Source organism: Palaemon carinicauda, chromosome 13, assembly GCF_036898095.1.
Source record: "Palaemon carinicauda isolate YSFRI2023 chromosome 13, ASM3689809v2, whole genome shotgun sequence".
Taxonomy (NCBI): domain Eukaryota; kingdom Metazoa; phylum Arthropoda; class Malacostraca; order Decapoda; family Palaemonidae; genus Palaemon; species Palaemon carinicauda.
The window spans coordinates 29,820,515-29,830,514 of record NC_090737.1 but is presented as its reverse complement, the minus strand read 5'-3'; positions in this window follow the sequence as shown (position 1 = coordinate 29,830,514).

Genomic DNA, 10,000 nt, shown 5'->3' with positions numbered 1-10,000 from the left:
GTTCTCACGACAATCCTTCCTTCCCTCGTCTTTTTTTTATTTTATTTTCATCTCAATTCAAAATTCATCAGTAGATCATAAATGTCTTATGATAATTGATGACATATAGTTGAACTTAAGGGTTTTTCTTCCGTGCCAGAGGTTGCCCCTTTATACTAAAGTAGGTTTCGGCCAACTTCCCTCACTCCAACTAGCCTATCAGTAGTCAGTCGTGACGGATGACATTTGAAATTCATCAGTAGCCTACATCATTTATGTTATGATAATTTGTCTTGTATTGGACTAGGAGGAAGGAGAGAAGCAATTTGAAACGTATTTCCATGTTATGGGCATTGAACTTACGTGTTTTTTCCGCCATGCCAGAGGTCGCCCATTTATACTGAAATAGGTTTCAGCCAACTTCTCTCACTCCAGCTAACCTATTAGTAATAAGTCGTGACTAATGAAAACATTTGAAATTCATCAGTACATCATGAATATCTTATGATAATTGATGACTTGTTTTTGACTAAGATGAAGGAGAGAAGCAATTTGAAACCTATTTCAGTGTTCTGAGCATTGAACTTATGGGTTTTTTCCGCCACGCCAGAGGTTGCCCCTTTATACGGAAATAGGTGTCAGCCAACTTCCCTCACTCCAGCTAGCCTAATAGTAGTCAGTTGTAACTGATGACAACATTTGAAATTCATCAGTAGCCTACATAAATGTCATGATATTTGATGACATATTTGACTAGGATGAAGGAGAGAAGCAATTTGAAACGTATTTTAGTGTTGTGGGCATTGAAATTAAGGGTTTTTCCGCTGCTCCAGAGGTTTCCCCTTTATACTGTAATAGGTTTCAGCCAACTTCCCTCACTCCTGCTAACTTATTAGTAGTCAGTCATGACTGATAACAACATTTGAAATTCATCAGTAGCCTACACCATGAATGTCTTATGATAATTGATGATATATGACTAGGATGGAAAGAAGCAATTTGAAACCTACCTCAGACTTGTGGCCATAGAACTTATGGGTTTTTCCGCCGCGCCAGAGGTTGTCTTTTTATACTCAAATAGGTTTCGGCCAACTTCCCTCTCTTCAGCTAGCCTATTATTAGTCAGTCATGACTGATGAAAACATATGAAATTCATCAGTACATCATGAATGTCTTAAGATAATTGATGACTTGTATTTGACTAGAATGAAGAAAAGCAATTTGAAACGTATTTCAGTGTTGTGGGCATTGAACTTACGGGTTTTTCCGTCCCCTCCAGAGATTGCCCCTTTATACTGAAATAGGTTTCTGCCAACTTCCCTCCCTCACTTCAGCTAGCTTACTTCAGTAGTCATTCGTGATTGATGACAACATTTGAAATTCATCAGTACATCATGAATGGCTTATGATAATTAATGACTTGTATTTGACTAAGATGAAGGAGAGAAGCAATTTGAAACGTATTTCAGTGTTGTGGGCATTGAACTTAGAGGTTTTTCCGCTGCGCCAGAGGTTGCCCCTTTATACTGAAATAGGTTTCAGCCAACTTCCCTCACTCCAGCTAGCCTATTACAGTAGTCAGTCGTGACTGATGACAACTTTTGAAATTCATCAGTACATCATGAATGTCTTATGATAATTGATGACTTGTATTTGAATAAGACGAAGGAGAGAAGCAATATGAAACCTATTTCAGTGTTGTGGGCATTGAACTTTCGGGTTTTTCTGCCGGGCCAGATGTTGCCCCTTTATACGAGATAGGTTTCAACCAACTTCCCTCACTCCAGCTAGCCTATTACAGTAGTCAGTCGTGACTGATGACAACATCTTAAATTCATCGGTATATCATGAAAGTCTTTATGATAATTGATGACTTATATTTGGCTAAGATGAAGGAGAGAAGCAATTTAAAACCTATTTCAGTGTTGTGGGCATTGAAATTACGGGTTTTTCCTCCGTGCCAGAGGTTGTCCCTTTATACTGAAATAGTTTTCGGCCAACTTTCCTCACTTTAGCTAACCTACTACAGTAGTCATACGGGTGGTGAAGCTTAGCGTCCTTGTTGGGCCAGGCGGTGAAGCCAACCGTCCTTGTTTGCCCGGGTGGTGAAGCCAAGCGTCCTTGTTGGGCTGGGCAGTGAAGCCAAGAGGGTCGGGTGGTGAAGCCAAGTGGGCCGGGCGGTGAAGCCAAATGGGCTGGGCGGTGAAGCCAAGGGTCCTTGTTGGGCTAGGTGGTGAACCCAAGCGGGCCAGGCGGTGAAGCCAAGTTGGCCAGGCGGTGAAGTCAAGCTGGCAAGGCAGTGAAGCCAAGCGTCCTTGTTGGGCCAGCTGTGAAGCCAAGTGGGCCGGATGGTGAAGCTAACCAGAACGGATGGTGAAGCCAAGCTTCCTTGTTGGGCCACGCTGTGAAACCAAGCGGGGCGGGCGGTGACGCCAAGCGGGCCGTCCGGCGAAGCCATGCAGGCTGGACTGGGAAGTCAAGCGGGGTGGGCGGTGAAGCCAAGCTGGCCGGGCGTTGAAGCCTAGCGGATCAGACGTTGTAGACAAGTGAGCCGATCGGTGAAGCCAAGCGGGCCGGCGGTGAAGCCAAGCTGGCCTGGTGGTGAAGCCAAGCAGGCCGGATGGTGAAGCCAAGTGGGCCGGACGGTGAAGCCAAGCGGGCCGGGTGGTGAAGCCAAGCGGACCAGGCGGTGAAGCCAAGTGATCCAGGCTGTGAAGCCAAGCGTCCTAGTTTGGCTGGACGGTGAAGTCAAGCAGGCTAGACGGTGAAGTCAAGCAGGCTGGCCTGTGAAGCCAAGCGGGCCAGGCAATGAGGCCAAGCGGGCCGGCCGGTGAAACTAAGTGACCTGGGTGGTGACGCCAAGCAGGCTTGGCAGTGAAGCCAAGGGGGCCGGGCAGTGAAACCAAGCGTGCCGGGCTGTGGAGCCAAGCGGGCCAGGCGGTCTATATCTCTATCTATATGTATATATCTATAAAACACAGAACTCTCTACAAAATTGGCCAGTGCACACTATCTAAGTTTTTTCATAGTCCACAAATGCCATCAAAAGGTGATTTCTATATTCTATACATTGCTGTACATGTCTCAAAATGAAAATCTGGTCAGTGCAACTTCCACTTTTTCGAAATCCTGCAATTTTTTTTTTTGACACATGTACAGCAATGCGTAGAATATAGAAATCGCCTTTTGATGGCATTTATGGACTATGAAAAAGTCTTTGATAGTATGCACCGGCCAATTTTGTGGAGAGTTCTGTTTTATATATATATATATATATATATATATATATATATATATATATATATATATATATATATATATATATATATATACATATATATATATGTAATGTTAATGGAATCTTATAAGATGAATTTCCAGTGAACAGCAGAGTACTCCAAGGGAATGTGTTGTCGCCTATGTTGTTTATCCTCCTCTTGGATTTTGTAATGCATAAAACAGTCAGAGATGGTGGAGAAGGATTGAACTGGATTGGTGATAGAAATTTAGCAGACCTATAGTATGCTGATGATGCTGTCCTTATTAGCCTAACACCACAAGATTTGCAATGCTTGCTTACCAGAATCCATGAAATATCCCACGAGGTTGGGCTCAAGATAAATAGAAAAAAAGAGATGATGAGAATGGAGTATGCAATGGAAGAGGAAATATCATTTGAAGGAAAAAGGTTTAATTAGGTAGAATCATTCAAGTATTTAGGAACTATGATCTCCAATACAGGGTCTTTAGAATTAGAGTTTAGTGAAAGGCTGAAAAGAGCAAATCAGACAATGACTAGGTTAAGAAAAATTTGGAAATCAAATCGCCGGAAATTACATATAAAAATCAGATTGTAAATCAGTTTAGTGATATCAGTGTTATTGTATGGACATGTGTCATGGTATAACATTGCAACAGTCTCTAATAGATTTAGTAGATTTGAGAAGAAAGCCCTCAGAAGGATATTGGGAGTTAAATGGCAAAATAGGATTAGAAATGAAACTATAAGAGAGATTACTTTAGTGCCATATGTTGTTGAGATCATGATGAGGGGTAGATGGAGATGGTTTGGGCATGCTCTTCGCACTCCTCAAGAGAGATTAGTTCACCAAGGGTTCAGTTGGCTCCACAAGGCATTTGAAGAGTTGGAAGACCCGGGCCTACATGACTGAGGACTATTAAGCGTGAAATAGATGATGATGAATGGAGAATTATTGAATTAAAAGCTCAAGATAGAGACAACTGGCGAAATCCAACGGAACGTCAATAGGCGTAGGGGGAAATGATGATACTAGTAATTAATAATCGTGAATGTTAACAGTAGTTGTATACAGCAAGGGTAATAATGGAAGGTTTGACACCATTGGCAGATATCTTCAAGCATCCTTATTAAAGAAGAAACATCACTTGAGGGAGTTTAACCCGACGCTTGCTTCCCCCTCACGCCAGTCCAGTCTAGTTCCCTCTTCTCTAAAAGGATATTTCACGTCTTTGACGATAATCTCTTTTCCTGATTCTGATTGGACGTTTAGATTGGGAGGATTACTTTAAAATGCTGCTCCTTTCATCTTATATCCACACACACACACACACACACACACACACATATATATATATATATATATATACATATATATATATATATATATATATATATATATATATATATATATATATATACACATATATACATATATATATATATATATATATGTATATATATATATATTATAAATATGTATATATATATATATATATATATATATATATGATTTTATATATATGCATATATATATATAAATATAAATATATTTTACTATCGAGATATATATATATATATATATATATATATATATATATATATATATATATATATATATATATATATATATATATATATGTATATATATAAATTATATATACAGTTATTTGTATTTATATATAGATAAATATATTTCAGTATGCGTGTAGGCACACATATAAGGAAACCCTCCGTAAATTATGCAACTTGTTACTAAAAAAAAAAAAAGGAGAGTTTTTAAAGAACGAAAAACGTATTCTCACACTAGGATTTAAATCTGCTCTTTATGAACTACTCTCGCAGATTGCCTCTTCCTGGTCCTATGAAAAGATACACCTAAAAGTAATATTCTCTCGTAATTCGCAGTCTTAGTTGCTTAAATCAGAGAGGGGGGAAAATGCTTTTTTTTATGACACGTTTTTGTTTAGCTTCTTTAAAAGATATATATATATATATATATATATATATATATATATATATATATATATATATACTGTATATATATTTATTTTCATTGAAGGCTATTGCCTTAGTATCGTCAGTGTGTCTCAAAAGCACACGCACACACACACACACATATATATATATATATATATATATATATATATATATATATATATATATATATATATATACATATATATATATATATATATATATATATATATATATATATATATATATTATATATACATATGTGTGTGTGTATATATATATATATATATATATATATATATATATATATATATATATATATATATATATATATATATATATATATATATATATATATATAGGTAGTAGGTTGGCCAGGACACCAGACACCCGTTGAGATACTACCGCTAGAGAGTTATGGGGTCTTTTGACTGGCAGGACAGTAGTACATTGGATCCTTCTCTCCGGTTACGGTTCGTTTTCCCTTTGCCTAAACGCACACACCGAATAGTCTGGCCTATTCCTTTACATATTCTCCTCTGTCCTCATACACCTGACAACACTGAGATTACCAAAAGATTTATTCTTACTGCACTGTAATTGTTCAGTGACCACTTTCCTCTTGGTAAGGGTAGAAGAGACTCTTTAGCTATGGTAAGCAGCTCTTCTAGGAGAGGGGCAGTCTAAAATCAAACCATTATTCTCTAATCTTGGGTAGTGCCATAGCCTCTGTACCATGGTCTTCCACTGTCTTGGGTTAGAGTTCTCTTGCTTGAGGGTACGCTCAGGCACACTGTTCCATCTTATTTCTCTTCCTCTGGTTTTTTTTAAAGTTTTTATAGTTTATATAGGAGATGATTATTTCAATCTTGTTGCTCTTCTTAAAATATTTTTCTTTGTTTTCTTTCCTCACTGAGCTTTTTTTTTTTCTGTTGGAGCCCCTGTGCCTTAATAGCATCCTGCTTTTCCAACTAGGGTTGTAGCTTAGCAAATAATAACAATGATAATAATAATAATTATTATCATTATTATATATATATATATATATATATATATATATATATATATATATCTATATATATATATATATATATATATATATATATATGTATATATATATATATATATATATATATATATATATATATATATATATATATATATAATTATAGTGTGTGCGAGTATGTAGTCATGCATCTGGGCTTATATATACTTTGAGTAACTCCTGTTGATATCCTCATACTATATAACATAATGGAAAGCCCTAACTTTGATGATACAATAATTACCTCCGCCAACGAAGTTGTAAGGAAGTTACGTTTTCTTCCCTGTTTGTGTGTTTGTTTGTGAACAGCTTCCTGACCACAATTTTAATCGTAAAGTAATGAAACTTGGAGGCGGTAACTGTTATGTAAAAATCTGGAAATGATTATATACATTTTTGGAAGGTTAAGGTCAAAGGTCAAAGGTCAAGGTCAAAAGTCAAGGTCAAAGGTCAAGGTAACGGTCAATCAAAATGTCCAACACACGCAATCTGCTATAAGTTTGGACATCATTGTCACAAATCAAACTTTGTTCATATTTGAGTATATGAAAATCCACGCTAATAAATACATGTCAAGGTCAAAGGTCAAGGTAAAAAATCAAGGTCAAAGGTCAAGGTAACGGTCAATCAAAATGTCCAACACACGCAATCAACCATAAGTTTGGACATCATTGTCACAAATCAAACTTTGTTCATATTTGAGTATATGAAAATCCACTCTAATAAATACATGTCAAGGTCAAAGGTCAAGGTAAAAAATCAAGGTCAAAGGTCAAGGTAACGGTCAATCAAAATGTCCAACACACGCAATCAACCATAAGTTTGGACATCATTGTCACAAATCAAACTTTGTTCATATTTGAGTATATGAAAATCCACTCTAATAAATACATGTCAAGGTCAAAGGTCAAGGTAAAAAATCAAGGTCAAAGGTCAAGGTAACGGTCAATCAAAATGTCCAACACACGCAATCAACCATAAGTTTGGACATCATTGTCACAAATCAAACTTTGTTCATATTTGAGTATATGAAAATCCACGCTAATAAATACATGTCAAGGTCAAAGGTCAAGGTAAAAAATCAAGGTCAAAGGTCAAGGTAACGGTCAATCAAAATGTCCAACGCACGCAATCAACCATAAGTTTGGACATCATTGTCACAGAGACTTCAAACTTGGTTCATATTTCAGTATATGAAAATCCACGCTAATTAATACATGCAAGGTCAAAGGTCAAGGTCAAGGTCGAGCAAAGGGTCGAGAAATAAGTCGCCTCTGCGTAGGTCTGCTCTCTACTGAGTGCTCCTCTAATTTACATCAGTTTTGAAAATCAGAAATCGTTCTTTATAAAAAGCAAAGATGACAAACCGACATGATTTTGTTTTGTATCTTTAAACGAATTAGTTTGTGGCCTTTCGGGTTTTGACAAATTTGGCAAATCGAGTTTTGCCATCACGACGTGTGGTTGTTTTAGTGACGTGATGATTTCGCCAGACGAGCTGTCTCTCTGCGGTGTTGCTGTTCATCGAGCTGTGCTGTTTGCAGAGCGCGTTCGCCGTGGCTGCATTTGGCAGCGATCCAAAAACGAGCGTTGTGTAGCACATTCCAGTTACACATTCCAGTTACACGGAGGGCGCTCGCTCTAGTTATCATCAACCTACATCAGACATACGAGTACTCTTGACTGGTATCTCATTTGTCTACAATGAAACGTCTTATTTAAAAGATGATATGTATTATGTGTACCGTGTTACTTCAACTTCCAACAAACTGTATTGGTTTGGTGCATTTTGTCACGGGTCTTGTAGAAAAAATTTTCGTTTGACATCTATGTATTATGGATACCGTGTTACTTCAATTTCCAACAAACTGTAGTGGTTTGGTGCAAGTAGTCACAAACCTTGAAGAAGCATCAAATAGGAAAAAATAAGTTATATTTATTGAGGACTGAGTGGGGATGATTTAACTTGGCCAAAGGGTTTGTGTATCGTCATTATCAGCAAAGCTAGGTTGGTTTTCTGTAAGTAATCTGACAAGTCCACCTCCATCGTCAATCTGCTGTTAGCTAGCGTGGTTATGAAAAATGGCTGCATTTGTTGTTGTAGTTGTTGTTGTTGTTGTTACTGGTGGTGATGGTTGTGATGGTACTGTACGTTAGAGTAATTTGTCTTTAATGGAAAAAAAAGCTTTGCGTAATTATTGCATTATTTTTTGTACTTGATGGTACTTGACACATTTGTTATACCCTGAGAAAAAGGGTTTTATATTGCTTAGAACTTATCTTGAGGGTGTTTTAATGTGCCTGAATAAAAGTTACTTTAATATTAAACGGAGAAACATCGAAGCATCAAAGATAACAGATTCATTTAGAATTAGTGGGGACTTATGTACGTTAGTCATTTGCCTTTAGGGGAAAAATCTTTGCGTGATTAATGCATCACTCTCGGGTGGCGTTCTTTGTTCTAATGTGAAATATTTTCTTTTCCTACGCTCCGAATGGCGTCAGGTCGATAGAGAACGTCTCCCAGAACCTTGAGGTTAGGAGTAATACTTGAGATCGCTTCAAGGGTCGTTGTCTGCCTCTCGAGGGGCCCGGCCTTCACATCGTTTCCGAGATAAGTTTCTCTCTCTCTCTCTCTCTCTCTCTCTCTCTCTCTCTCTCTCTCTCTCTCTCTCTCTCTCTCTCTCTCAGAAGAGGTTGCAATGTGACATTATCTCGAGGAACTAGGAATATTGTTTTAGGCTTTATATCTGTTGCGAACAACGCGATATCTTTGCGTTCTCTCTCTCTCTCTCTCTCTCTCTCTCTCTCTCTCTCTCTCTCTCTCTCTCTCTCTCTCTCTCTCTCGTATGGTTTGTATCTGACACGAAGAATGCATTCATATATTTCTTGTGTTAGTTGAATCGAGTCAAAGTTCATCTATAAATGGAATGAAAAGTATTTATTTATGCTATTCTGAGTTCCAATATCCATTTATGATATTTCAACAGATAAGTGCCCGGAAATATCACGAAGAGAATTTAGATTAAAGATTGAGATTAAAAATACCCTGAAAGAAATATATCATCATATCTAACTTTAGGATTTCTAGAGCCATTTAGCTCGTTAAATGACGAATCTAAAGACTCTCTGATGTTAAATATGTGAAAGATTATTGATCATTCATTCTAAAGGTTCGGATACGATAGCCGAAAGTGAGTATCGCTGATAAAAGGGATTGTGGGTACACTCGGGCACACTATTCTATATAATTTCTCATCCTCTTGTTTTGTTAAAGTCCTTATAGTTTATACAGGCATTACCTATTTCAATATTGTTACTGTTTTTGAAAATATTTTATTTTTCCTTGTTTCTTTTCCTCTCTGGGCTATTTTCCCTGTTGGAGCTCGTGGGCTTATAGCATCCTGCTTTTCCAACTAGGGTTATAGCTTAGCAAGTAATAATAACAACAACAACAACAACAACAACAATAATAATAATAATAATAATAATAATAATAATAATAATAATAATAATAATAATAATAATAATAATAATAATAATAATAATAATAATAATAATATACTGAATACAACAGAATTTATCCATGAAACATTTAAGTAGGTTTTATTAAAGCAGCTTAAAATACCTTCAAGATCAGTAATAAGAAGTACAAAATAATTTGTTTTCTTCAACGTGCAACAAATGTACTAAGTACCATGAAGTACAAAAAATATTGGAAAGTAATATAAGATATAAAA